Genomic DNA, 14,621 nt, shown 5'->3' with positions numbered 1-14,621 from the left:
GCAAATTGCAGCACCTAGAACTAAAACATCCCTGGAGGGCAGGCCTTGCAAACTCACCCCCATTCATTAAGGCAAACGCTGCTTCATCCACAATGTGACGGTAAGATCAGCAAGAAGAAATGATGATCATGACTGATAGCTATCAAGTGCTTACAGCAAACCAGATGCTTCCCGGTGCCTTTCTTCATTTAATCTTGGTATGGAAGAGTATGGTAGGCAGGGGGCTGGAATTTAAGCAAAAGAAGAAATACTGATGTTTCCAGTTCCAGTCATCATGTAAAGACACCTTGTACATGGCTGGATGTGGTGGCTCAAGTTTGTAATCCTAACACTTTGGGAAATTGAGGCAGGCGGATTGCTTAATCCCAGGAGTAGGAGAGCAGCCTGGGCAACATAGCAAGACCTCGTCTCTGCAAAATACAGGAAAAAAAATTAGCAGGACATGGTGGTGCGTGCATGTAGTCCCAGCAACCCGGGGTGGCGGGGGGGGTTGAGGTAGGAGGATTACTTGAGCCCCAGGAGGTTGAGGCTGCATTGAGCAAATATCGGGCCACTGCACTCCAGCCCAGGTGTTAGAGTGAGACCCTGTCTCAAAAAATAAACAAACAAATAGACCTTGTACACAAGGCCTGGCCATTTGTTAACCCGTGTGAAAGATGTTTCGGTGGCCATTTAATGAACATATGTTGAATAATATGCTGTACTGTGTACCACAGATACAAGGGGGGAAAAGATACAAAAGAAAAAAAAATGCAGTATCACCTCAGCCCCTTCTGATAGAACAGGTATGTCCAAGTGTCAGCATCCTAAAATAGTTGTCCTCTACTCTGGGATGTAGAAGAAGTTCTTCTGGGATTTGGTTTTATTACAGTGACCAAGAATTTGCTCTCCCTCAGCTGTCATATCTACTGTGACAGGCCCTGCACACGTCCTCCGAGATCCTACCTGCTAAGAACCCGTCTGCCATTTCTCATTAGTGTCTTTGTGGTTTGCAGTCACCTGTGTAGAACTTGCACATATACTCAAGTGTTACTAGTTTTCAGCTGCTTCTGCAATTATTGCTGGTGTGTGTGGGGGGGGAAGGTATTTCATAGTCAAAGCTATAAAATGTATTTCCAATAATATTAGAATTTTTAAGCCACTAAAACCCACCATAAAAGCTGACTATAATAACTAGCCCAGTAAGCCTGTACACAAGGCATTTGGTTTCTATCAAAGTGTATTACACAGGCCAGACCTCTGGATTGTCCATCTCCAGTGGCTATTGTTTAAAGCAGGCATTAAAAGGAAGATCATTTTCAGTGTGTTTGTGATTATGAAGCATGTGTGTGCTCACGAAGCCAACCTGGCAAAGGGTCTGCCATCGACCTCCTTGGACAATGCCTGGAAGAGGGCTTTGTGAAGTGGAGGCTGTACATGATTCCACCAGCAAGCATGTGTCTTGACAAAGGTTGTAAGGACAAGAAGGTGTGCCTTAGCTGTGACCAAAAGGCAGCCTAAGCAATAAGATGAGTTGAAGTCGATGTTTTAAGAAGCCAAGCACTTTGGGAGACTGAGGCAGTGGGATTTTTGAAGCCAGGAGTTTAAGACCAGCCTGGGCAACATAGCAAGATCCTATCTGTTTAAAAAAAAAGTTAGCTAGGCATGGTGATGTGTGCCTATAATCCCAGCTACTCAGAGGAGGTAGGAGGATCAGCTGAGCTTAGGAGGCCGTAGTGAGCCATGATTGTGCCACTGCACTCCAGCCTGGGTGACAGAGCAAGACACCATCTCTTTAAAAAAAAAAAAAAAAAGCTAAAGTCCGGGCATAGTGGCTCACACTTGTACTCCCAGCAGTTTGGGAAGCCGAGGTGGGTGGATCATGAGGTCAGGAGTTCAAGACCAGCCTGACCAACATGGTGAAACCCCACCTCTACTAAAAATACAAAAATTAGCCAGGCATGGCGGGGCTCACCTGTAATCCCAGCTGAGGCAGGAGAATCTCTTGAGCCCAGGAGGCCGAGGTTGCAGTGAGCTGAGATCAAGCCACTGCACTCGAGCCTGGGTGACAGAGCAAGACTCAGTCTCAAAAAATAAAAATAAAAAGCTAAAAAGAATAAGATGCTGGCTTAGGGCTTCCTCTCCTAAGGAATTCTCTTGGGTCCCTCTGACAAGCCAAGTAGTACATGGAGAAAGGAGTCTGTAGAGGCTGCTGACAAGTTCAGGGTAAAAATACCAGCATTTCCAAGCATTTCATCAAGGACTTATTAAAGATCCAGGTTTGAAGTCTCCAAGGAAAAGTTTTTTAAAAAAACATGTTGCCAAAAGGAAAAGAGATCAAACCAGCAGAATGACTTCCCCATCATATACGTGGGGGATACCCAGGAACTCACAGGGTCTCTTGGGAACTCTGAAAGCAATTAGAGAGCTAGTGTATGGAGTGTGGTCCCTGGAGTTGGAGCCTGATGCCGTTCTCCAGCAGATTTCTTTTGGAAGGGTACTCACAGACAGAGAGAAATGACACCCTAGAGCGGGGAACCAGAGACTGACACTAGGTACTTGCTACTACAGTGGCTTCAGGTACCCTGCTCCTACCCCAAACTTGGGCCAGGGAAGTGGCTGTGGAACTGCAGAAAGAAGGGCCTCAGAGAGAGAGAGAGGAGAGAGTGTCATTTACATCATGACAGTTGCACATCTTCCACTAGCGAAAGCTGAGGTCCCTCAGCAGCCCTTTGCCTGCACTTGGCCCAAAGACCAAAGGTGCCCAGGGTGCTGGTCCAGTCACTGGCAAAAGCATGGCAGCCTTTTGGCAAAAGACTTGGGAGCATAACTAGTGAAACACTCAGAGAATGGAGTAATTGGCTGGCAAGAACATCGACAGCAGGTGCTGTTGGGAACAGGCAATTGGAGATGAGAAGGGTAGGCCAGGGCCTTAGTGCCCACCCAGCAGTTAGGTTTTTTACTGCAGGCACTGGGGAACCACTGGAGGTTTTTTTTTTTTTTTTGCTGGGGGAGGTACTAATGTAATCACAGGAAGGGTGGGCTGCCCTGGGGAGGGGCTAAAGGCAGGACAGCAGCTCAGAGTGTTTACAGAGGTCCAGGGCAGTGAGCAGCAGAGAGGAAGAGGAACTATTGGAGAGACAGTCCAAGTTGGAATGACAAGACTTGGTCCTCTGTCAAGTGTAGAGAGTGAGGGAAAGAGAAGAGTCCAGAATTATCCCAAAGGTTTGTATATTCCTCAGGGTGACCCCATGTCCTGGTTAATATCATCCATCATAATTGTTAAAGGTGTTCTCCTTCACTTTCAAAAGAGCCCTGGTTGATAAGATACAGGAAACAGGATCAGGGCTGGATTTTGATGAGTCTGTATGGGATTGAGCTGCCTGTAGCACGGTGTCAAGGAAGCACTTGGAGATGAGGAGAAAGGCTGGAGCCAGCTGCAGATGTAAGGGCAATCACCATGTGGGTGCCAACCCGCAGGGGGAGGAGGAGACTACCCAGGGAGTGGGACCGAGAACACCAGCTTTCAAGGCACAAGCCAAGTCCCTGAGGAATGGGAGAACTGGCCAGAAGCATGCCCCAGAAGCTGAGGGGCCTCTTAGGGAAGAGACTTGGAATATGACATTGGGTTTGGTAGTTGGGAAGTCAGCAGTGGCCTTCTGGAGAACAGGACCAGTGATGTAGAAAGCAGGTGGCAGTGGGCTGAATGATTCGAGGGCGTGGAGGGGTTGACAGTGGGGGTTTGGGGTTTTGTAAAGAACTTGTAAGGGAGAGATGGCCTCAGCACAGGGTCCATCCAACTGTGGGTCTCCAGCCAATTGCACTGAGTTTTCCTTCCCATTTTTCCTTCTTTGAAAGGAAAAATGGAAATTTAAGAGGGAGAAGTCAATGACCCATTTGAACCATGACTTTGAGTTTCATTCAGCATATGTTTGAGTGACTCTGAGTGAGTACTCCTGACCAGGAATGGATAGAATGGAACATGGAAAATCAAGATAGGAGCAAAAGAAAATTTGGCCAATTGCCTTACAAAAAAGCATTCAGATGGGCCACACCTACCCAGTCTGGAGCTGTGCATGCATCACAACTCCTCGGACATGAGATGGAGTTGTCACCTAGCCAGTGATTGCGTTTCAGAGTCAGTGGATAAGAACAGGGGGCTCAGGAAGGAAGTGGCAAAGATGTGGAATTTTCAGGTCATCATCAGGCCTGAACAGGACCTGATCGCCACCCAGTCTCACTTCCCAAACAGCTGCTTGTGAAAGTTAAGTTCTGTAACCAGCTTCAACTTCACACACAGGCTGTGCCTAGAACTGGTGTTCCACTGGGTCTCTCAGGAAATGACGGGGGATTTGAGAAATGTTTTTAGCGCTTTCATGCTCTGAAACGTACCCTCCTCCCCAACCCAACTAGCCTAGCCTGGATGCTTGAAATTCCATAAAGACCAAGCCCTGGATTTGGTTGGAGAGTTGGGGGAATGCCTTGCAGCCCCTCTCCCAACCCAGAAAGAAGGCATGTAATGTGCTAATGCCGTTAGGAATGTTTATGGAATATGGGTTAGAATAGGGAATTTGTCCAGTAAATCACCAGGAAACTTGTGCGGGCATTTCCTATCTTACCTTCTGATGGCTAATTTATAAGGGCTGCTCTCAGATTATAGATTCTGCATTTTTACCAGAAACCTCCACTTTGAGCCTTATAATGGATCCACTGTAAGGAAGATATGTATTGTAGGCAAGGATTTAGGTAAGGGAGAAACCATGAACCTGACACACAGTAGCACTAAACAATGTTTAATGGGTAGGTGGGTAGATGCTTGTTCTGGGATGTAAAAGAAGAGTGTAAAAGAGACAGAACCATAGATCCAGGAAGGTCATCTTTGAAAGAGAAGCCCAAACAATAGGTAGAAACTGCAGAAAGTTGTGGAGGGATAGGTGTGAGCATTTGGGGACCACTCTGACCTCACATTAACATTACCTGGGAGCTTAAAAAAAAAAAAAAGTAGATGCTTAAGCCCCACCCTAGAAGAGTTAAATCATAATGGGGAAGGGGGACAGGAATCAGCATTTTTAAAGCTCCTCCCAGCAGTCCTGATGCCAGTGAGATCTGAGAACTGGCAGACTGGGTTATCTCCTCTTGCTGAAGTGGTGCCCAGACCTTCCCTCTGCAAGGGAAAGAGTGGAGGAGGGTGTCCAGGGCGGGGCTGCAGAGCGGACCCTTCCTCAGCCAAGGAAGGACTCAAGCAGCTGGCTGAAGTGGTGCCCAGACCTTCCCTCTGCAAGGGAAAGAGTGGAGGAGGGTGTCCAGGGCGGGGCTGCAGAGCGGACCCTTCCTCAGCCAAGGAAGGACTCAAGCAGCTGGCTGAAGTGGTGCCCAGACCTTCCCTCTGCAAGGGAAAGAGTGGAGGAGGGTGTCCAGGGCGGGGCTGCAGAGCGGACCCTTCCTCAGCCAAGGAGGGACTCAAGCAGCTGGCAGTCACAGCACTTACCGGCCCCAGCATATGTTGCCCAGGAACCATTGAAGGGTTCCAAATGGCTGAGGTCACATTTTTCCAGGCCCTAATGGGAATGATTGGGGAGGTTGTCAGGGGCCAGGCCCCATTCAAAAGAAAATAGCACTCAAAAGTTCAGAAATGAGAGGCTAGGGATTTGAATATAGACTTTACTGGGTTTTTTTCTGAGTGTTTTAATGTATTTAAATTGTTTTAATTAAAAAGTGATTCCTATTGCATATATTTGCATTTACATTGTAAAGACAATGTTTGTTTAGCCAAAAGAATACAATAAAAACACGCATAATCTTGTCACTCACAGAGATAAGTTCAATTCACCTCTTCATGTATATTCTTCCAGATTCTCAACACATACATAAAGATACCTGTTTCACAAAAGTAGGACTCAATACAGGTTTTTCTTTTTTTAAGCACACCCCATTTCACAGGTGGAAATACATGTTTTGTATTTTGCTTTTTCACTTAACAGTGTAAATACCTTTCTGTGTCTGTAAATAACTACCTACTACATAAATTCAGACACCATAATTGTACCACAAGGCATTTAATATATTTCAGCTATTACAATCAGCTCTTCAATGGACATCCGTGCCACTATATTTTGCTTACATCCTTAATTACTTCCTTAGGATGCATTCCTAGAGACAGTAAGCCTTGAGAAGACTTGATACATACTTCCACATTGCACAAGATTTACTAATTTACTCTCGCACCAACAGGGTATTAAAAAGTGCCCATGGTAAGTAAAGTGGGGGAGCCCACTGCCAACATGAAAGGCTGAAAGTCATTACCTTATTATTGAGTTCATAGCTTCTTTATCTCAAATTCTGCAAACAAATAGGAGTGGAACCCAGAAATTTTCCTTAATGTTCTGGTGCCCAGCCCAGAAGGCTCTTTGTTGTCTGGCCCACCAGGTCATCAGCCCCTGCGGTTTTCAGTGCGGCATGTATCCTTGTTGAGGGCCATTGTTTCCCGCTGATCATTGGCCCAGCATGTTTCCGGTGGGCACTTGAGAACCACCAGGGGGCAGTGTGGAGCTGTTGAGCATGCTCTGCATGCCTTCCGGCTTATCCATATTGAAACTTTGAATAATACAAGTATTCTTTTGTTGTGTTTTATGACTTCTGCTGATTGATATTTATAATATTGATTTGCTTACATTAGTATTTCATCCCCTTCCAATTATTTTTATGTTTATATGTTGTAAAAAAAATAATAGTCTGATCCATCATAGCTCTTCTGTAGCTGGGGGTCAGGACACCTGGGTTGTTCTGACCCCCAGCTCTGCCAGTGTCCTCTGTGACCTTGGTGAGACAGTTCACCATGGGCCTGACTGCGCTCATCTGAGGAATGCCAGGATGGGCTGCAGGAGCGGTATGTTTTCTTCTCTTCCAGCACAAGTATAATGAAAGGGTTAAGAGTTGGCCTTGAACGGGCACCCAGCACTTTGGGAGGCCAAGGGGGGCAGATCACCTGAGGTCAGTAGTTCAAGACCTCGCCTCTACAAAAATACAAAAATTAGCCAGGTGTGGTGGCGTCCACCTGTAATCCCAGCTATTGAGAGGCTGAAGTGGAAGAATCACTTCAACCCAGAAGGTGGAGGTTGCAGTGAGCCAAGATAGTGCCACTGTACTCCAGCCTAACGGATAGAGTGAGACTCCGTCTCAAAAAAAAAAAAAAAAAGAGAGTTGGCCTTTGGAGCTGGGCTTGGTGGCTCACATCTTTACAGCACTTTGGGAGGCCAAGGTGGATGGATCACTTGAGGTCAGGAGTTAGAGACCAGCCAACATGGTGAAACCCTGTCCTACTAAAAATACAAAGATTAGCCGGGCATGGTGGTCCATGCCTGTAACCCCAGTTACTCAGGAGGCTGAGGCAGGAAAATCACTTGAGCCCAAAAGGTGGAGGTTGCAGTGATCTGATGGCCACTGAACTCCAGCCTGGGTGACAGAGAGATTCTGTCTCCAAAAAAAAAAGAGTTGGCTTCTGGGATGGACCTGGGCAAGTTAGTTAACCTCTTTGTACCGTAATCCTGCCATCTGTTAAATGAAGATAATAATAGCATCAACTTATATGGCTGTGGGGGTTAAACAAAATAATGCATGGAATGTCTGGCACAAGGTAACTCATCACTAAATGTTATCTTTAAATAAATCTGTGTTTCCTGTCCTCGGCTTTGGCACACACTTATTTGTTTATCTGAAATGATATTAATATCAAACAGAGTATGAATTTCAGAAATCCTATATTCCACAGCAGGCTTGAGCAGCAGAATCTCAGCATCATGGTCCCCAGCTACAAAAGAGTTAGGGTGTTTTTTTTTATCTTTTATAATCAATGTATTAACTATTGGGAAAATATAGCGAGAAGCAGATATATCGGTAGGTGTTATTTATTTGGTCACTTAGGTAAATGGAGTCTTACTCACCTGGGAGGCTCCCCACTGGCAGCGGACCTTCCCATTCCCGCTATCCATCTTCTCCCAAAAGGTTGTGGTTTCTCTATTCTCACCCTAGGTCAACTAAATTAGGGCCTGTGGCAACAACCCTAGGAGTGTGACCACTAATTGCCTTTGCATACAGCATTTCCACTAGAGCTGCCTGGGAGGCAACACCTCCAGAGAGGAAGACTTGCACCTGACTATTGCAGGGCAAATGCTAGAACGCCCTGCGATAGTCATCAAGCACCTCTCACAAATGATGTGCAGTGCTAAAGTCCTTGCGGACCCAAGGGACAAATAAGATTGGATGCCTTTTTTCCAAGGAGTGTAGGGGGAGATGGGGAGGAAATGTGAGCCTGATTGTGAGCTAGAAAGTCAGCGGGTAGCAGGGTGTGCGATCAACCTGGAGGAACTGGTGTGGGAATAAGGTGAATGTTAGGAAGCCATTACAAGCCAGTGGAAGTTGAGATGGAAAAAACACAGGACTTGATGGGCTAGATGGTAAAGTGAGGAAGAAGGTGGAGGAAAGGATTTCTGAGGTTTTGACCTGACAGATACATGAGAAGAGATAGATGGTAGATCTCGATAAGAAGCTATTTGGGAAGGAAATAGTGGTGTGTCTGGGACACTCTGACTTTGGAGTTGGTGTGCAGAACCTCTTTCTCCAGTTCCTAGTGCTGCCCTCACCCACAATTGGCATGGCCATAAACATGTGATCCTGCAACAATTTCCCCGGATGTCACCTACTCGCATAATCTTTGTCACATACCACCTATACTATTTACATAATTGTTTTTCTTTGAATTCACTTTTTTCTACTTTTTAAAAATGGAGCTTCACTGTAAGCAACAGTACCCAAGAAATCAAACTTTGCCTGTAACATGCATGTGTAATTGTATGTATATACATGTGTGTACACATACATAAACAATACACACACACATATATATGTATTTATAATTTTGTTTGGCTTTGTATATACAGTTTTGTTTTGTTTTGGTTTGGTTTGGTTTGGTTTGTGGAGATGGGGGTTTCACCATGTTACCCAAGCTGGTGTTGAACTCCTGGACTTAAGTGAGACTCCCAAGTGCTGGCTTGCAGGCATAAGCCACCACACCCAGCCAAAAATACATATATATTTTAAGGCCTATTAATATAAGCATTTTAAGCACTAAAAAATAGGAGATGTTGTTTAATGGAATTGTCACGGGAACCGGGAGCAACACGCTTTCATGAAGTGAGGAATAGGAGGCATGATGAGTTTGGGGGTGGTGATGATGGTACAAGGTATCTGACACAGCATGCCCATAATCAGTGGAAACCTTCTCAGCCCTTCCACTGTCCGTCCTAATTTCCTGCGCCCTCCCTTCAATACAGATGGAAAATCGGGTCATTCCCTGATACGTAAGCCTCATGTGCACCCACATTTGCGTATACACTAGGGTAGGGTGCAGGACCCCTCCTTCAGGCTCCTTTGTCAGAAGCAGTGGCCCAGTGTAGAGGTGGCTGGTGTGACCCTTATTCTCACAGTCCTTGCTCACAGTCGGCCTCTGTGGGGTCAGAGATTGCTCCTGGAACTGCCCGTCTGTGGAGGGGCCTCCTCAGACATTCCCCATCTCGCGGTGCCCAGGAGTTGTTGACTTTGGCCAGCTGCTGGGCCTGCAGGAGCCCCAGGGAAGGGTTCTGAGAGACCATTGAAGCTCTGTGGCTGGGAGGCAGCTCCAGGCTGCCTGGCTGTTCCTTTGTGTTGTATATTTCACTGGCCCCAGATAAGCGCTTCCTGTTCCCCATTGATTATACACAGATCCTGCTTCCTTTCTCCTCAATACCTGGGATACTTTCCAGCTTCTCCTCCCATAGGGGAAAGTCCATAAACTTTAGAATTCTCAGGCCTGCTTCTGGTCAATGGGCTTTCTGCAAATTATGACTGTTTTGGCCGTCCAGTCACATTCTTGGTGAAGCCTTCACCTCTGTCTAGGAACTGAATTCCTCTTTGTGCCAGCCAGGAGAGATACTTCTACGACCTGGTTTCTGCTCCTCCTGCTCACCAGACAGAACATCTGTGTCTACTTCCTGTTATAAATCAGAAAGAATAAATAGACTGCACCTTACAAGTCAATTTTAATCAACTGTTAGTGGCTGTCTGGTGCACTGTGTTGAGGATTCTGAGGTCTTGTCCAGCTTTAGCAAGAAAGAGTGCCCTGCCACAAGCACAGAGGGATGTGACCACTCCCGCACCCCACATTTGCGTACACACTAGGGTAGGGTGCAGGACCCCTTCTTCAGGCTCCTTTGTCAGAAGCAGTGGCCCTGTGTAGAGGTGGCTGGTGTGACCCTTATTCTCACAGTCCTTGCTCAGTCGGCCTCTGTGGGGTCAGAGATCTCTCCTGGAACTGCCCGTCTGTGGAGGGGCCTCCTCAGACATTCCCCATCTCCCGGTGCCCAGGAGTTGTTGACTTTGGCCAGCCGCGGGGCCTGCAGGAGCCGCAGGGAAGGGTTCTGAGAGACCCTTGCCATCCCAAGATTCCAAGATCAGTTGGAAGTTTCTCATTTATTTATTTTGAGACAGAATCTCACCCTGTCACCCAGTCTGGAGTGCAGTGGCACCATCACAGCTCACTGCAGCCTCGACCTCCAGGGCTGAGTCAATCCTCCCAGCTCAGCCTCCTGGGTGAGTGCACCACCACACCTAATTTTTTTGTATTTTTGTAGAGATGAGGTCTCACTTTGTCGCCCAGGCTGGTCTCAAACTCCTGGGCTCAAGTGATCCACCTGCCTCAGCCTCCCAAAATGCTGTGATTACAAGTGTGAGCCACCATGCCCAGCGACAAGTTTCTAGAAGACAGATATCATGTCCTTGTACCCTCAGGAGTTACAACATAGATGCCCAGAGCCCTGTATTCCAGTGCCAGTGTCAAGTAAATCCAGTAGCCTCCAGCAGGCTCGGTTTCCCTTTTTTTTTTTTGCAAGACAGAATTTCGCTCGTCTCCCAGGCAGGAATGCAATGGCGTGATCTCGGCTCACTGCAACCTCTGCCTCCCAGATTCAAGCAATTCTCCTGCCTCAGCCTCCCAAATAGCTGGGATTCAGATGTGTGGACCACACCCGGCTAATTTTGTATTTTTAGTAGAGATAGGATTTCACCATGTTGGTCAGACTGGTCTCAAACTCCTGACCTCAAGTGATCCACCTACCTCAGCCTCCCAAAGTGCTGGGATTATAGGCATGAGCCACTGCGCTCAGCCCCAGTTTCCCATTTCTTAAATGAACATAATAATATCTGCTTTACCTATATCCAGGAGTCAGTAATATCAAATCAAGTAATGTTTGTTTTAACAAGTAAAAGAACTATAGAAGTATATCCTGCCTGCAGGACCCTGCACAGATGCCACCTCCTCTCTGATGTCTTCCAATTGTTCCATGGTAATCCTTGCCCATTGCAATCCCTGTCTTACCTGAACCTGTCATTTATAGGCTTATAGTCTAGTTATTTATGTACTTTAAAAAATCTCTCCTGTGGTGTATCATGGACATAAACAGCCATCTTCTATATGAGATGTTTATAGAAAATGGCTGTTTATGTCCATGATACACCACAGGAGAGATTTTGATGGAGGGCTCTGTACAGAGCTGTCACTGTATCTTGATCAGCTGATAGGCAGTCCTATAAGAATGGGTAGCCTCCTGCTAGCTTTAAACAGCATAGTTTTATATTTTAGAAAGATATTTCTGGAGGCAAGTGAAGGACAGACTGGAAGAGATGAGCTGAGAACAAGACACTGGTAACTCAGTGGAGAGAGGATTTGGGACCCCTTAATTTCTTTCTTTCTTTTTTTTTTCTGAGATAGGGTCTCACTCTGTCACCCAGGCTGGAGTGCAGTGGCATGATCTCGGCTCACTGCAACCTCCACCTCCCAGGATCAAGAGATTCTCCTGCCTCAGCCTTCCTTGTAGCTGAGATTACAGGTGCCTGCCACCATGCCTGGCTAATTTTTGTGTTTTTAGTAGAGATGGGGCCAGGCTGGTCTCAAACTCCTGACTGCAGGTGATCCAGCCGCCTTGGCCTCCCAAAGTGCTGTGATTACCGGCATGAGCCACTGTGCCTAGCCTGGGACCTCTTAATTTCTATCAATTATCCTGTTCTTGGACAACAGACATTTTGTCAATGTGAGGCAAAGCAACCTGCCAGTGTGGTTTGCAGCCCCCCACCACTGCCTCTTTCAAACCGGTTTGCTCACCCACCTTCCTCCTGGGTGAGAGCCTACAGGAGCCCAGGCATACCCAGAAGGCTGCTGCAGGGGCCTCTCCATGGAATAGGGTTCAAAAGATGTCCAAAAGCTATGGAACTGGGTGGCCAAGAGCAGGTTAGGGAGGTAACTAAAGGCCTTAAAGTGGATTTTGAGGTTTCTGGTTAGGTACATTGAAGGCACAGGATTGAAAATCATTCATCTGGGGTTACTTTTAATAGCTTTGCTTACTGTTGCTGTGATATAATACATACTCATTGTAAAAATTTCAAGTGAAGAAGAGAAATACGAAAAAGGAACTAATAAAATTGCTTGAAATGTTAAAACTCAGCGATAACATTTGGATGACTATCCTTCCAGATTCTTTAACTGGCTTTTCTCATGGAACAGTTTGTCCAGGACAGTTTATTCAAGTCAATAAATGTGGATGGCCGGGTGTGGTAGCTCAAATCTATAATCCCAGCACTTTGGGAGGCTAAGGCAGGAGGATCACTTAAGGCCAAGAGTTTGCGAGCAGTCTTGGCAACATAGCAAGACCCTGTCTCTACCAAAAAAAAAATTAGTCGGGTGTGGTGGTGTGTACCTATAGTCCCAGCTACACAGGAGGCTGTTGTGGGAGGATTGCTTGATTCCGTGAAGTCAAGGCTGAAATCAGCCATAATCATGCCACTGTACTCCAGCCTGGCCAACACGGCAAGACCCTATCCATCAAGTCATTAATCAATCAGTCAGTAAAAAATCACCTGGGGCTGGCCACGGTGGCTCACGCATGTAATCCCAGCACTTTGGGAGGCCAAGGCAGGTGGATCACCTGAGGCCAGGAATTTGAGACCAGCTTGACCAATATGGTGAAACCCCATCTCTACTAAAAATACAAAAATTAGCCGGGCATGGTGGCGGGCACCTATAATCCCAGCTACTTGGGAGGCTGAGGCAAGATAATCACTTGAACTGGGAGGTGGAGGTTGCAGGGAGCCAAGACTGTGCCACTGCTCTCCAGCCTGGGCAAAAAGAGTGAGACTCCATCTCAAAAAAAATTACCCAGAAGGGGCACAGAACCTGCAGGGCATGAGGGAGGAGAGGCTTCCCCAGAGCTCCCCATGGGATGTGGCAGTTCAAAAGCCAGTTGCCTTTATTTTCTTTCTAAAGTTATCCGTGGCCTTGCCAAGACAGAAGAGTGTCTATAGAGACAGTGGAGGGAGTGGAACAGAAGCCAGCCTGCTGGGGGCTGAGAAGCACCTGGGAGGCAGTGAGGGCATGGAAGCATCCTGGGAAGAGAAAGAGGGAGAAGCTTGTGTACATGCTGGGAAGAGAAAGAGGGAGAAGCTTGTGTACATGCTGGGAAGAGAAAGAGGGAGAACCAGAAGGGGCAGCTGCCCACCAGCAGCTTCCTGGGTGCTCCTTCTGCCTCCTCACTCTCAACAGCCCACAGACTCAGCCTCAGCTCCTTCTCTCTGCCCTCTTCCACCTGAGTGAAGGTCAAGTGCAGGAGAGGTTGCACAGGCTGTGACAACTGCCAGGAGCCCATAGCCCCCTCCTGTGTTTCACCTGCAGTGACTCCATACTTGTCCTCCCCCATCCCCGCCACCTGTCAGATTGTGAGCCCACTTGCTCTGTGCTACACACATCTTTTTTCCCCTCCTTCAAATCATCACCCAATAGGACAATTCACAGCATCACGTATTAAAAGAAAAATGCAATTGGAAACTCAGTGAGGGACTTTTTTACCTGTCAGTTTGGCAAAGTTGAAACCGTTTAATAACCTTGTATGAGCGAGGGTGTGGGGAAATACGTACGCCCTCTCCCAGGTTGTTGTCAGCAGTGTCAACTGGGAGAAATTTCGTAACACTCCTCAGAAACTACGTGTGCCTGTCTTTGACCTAGCAATTCCCTACACAGCTAGAAATGTGTCCTGTTACAATAGACATACGTGAACAACCCGGTGAGTGTTCAAGGGTATTCAGTGCAGCAGAAGCCTGGGAAAAACCTCCATGTGTGTGAACATGGGCCCCTTGAGTCAGTTGTGGCACCACCCCATGGTGGCTGCTATGTTGCTGTAACCCAGGAGAAGGCAGCTCTGTGGGGCTGGATATGGCACCAGACCTATGATGCTGACCAACAGAGTGGGGGCAGAATGGTATGGGGGTGTGTGTGTGCAGGCCAGAGAACAGGCTGCAGGCTGTGAAGGAGAAAGGCATTTGCTCTTTCAGACCAGTCTGAGCCCTTGGTCAGAGGCCAGCAGGTAGACTCTTCATCCTGTGGGGGCCTGGGCAGATATTCTCACCTGAGGGCCTGAAAGGAGGGAAGTGTGTCAGGAGATTCTCAGGCACGCAGCGACAGGGAAGAGACGGAGGAAGGGGGCCCGGCAGGGTTCACCTCAGGGAAAGGAGGACTGGACTTTTGCCAAAGCCAGTTTCCATGAAGACACTTCATGTGGTGCACT

At 47.2% G+C, this 14,621-nt stretch overlaps 1 protein-coding gene across 2 annotated transcripts in view; it reads left to right on the top strand.

The window, feature by feature from the left end:
- TCF7L1 (transcription factor 7 like 1) overlaps nucleotides 1-14,621 on the top strand; it is a 179,371-nt gene that overhangs the window by 123,849 nt on the left and 40,901 nt on the right. The window lies entirely within an intron of this gene.

This window comes from Callithrix jacchus, chromosome 14 (assembly GCF_049354715.1).
Source record: "Callithrix jacchus isolate 240 chromosome 14, calJac240_pri, whole genome shotgun sequence".
NCBI classification, from domain to species: domain Eukaryota; kingdom Metazoa; phylum Chordata; class Mammalia; order Primates; family Cebidae; genus Callithrix; species Callithrix jacchus.
Note: the sequence above shows the minus strand (reverse complement) of the source record. Positions and strands in the feature narration are given on the sequence as shown.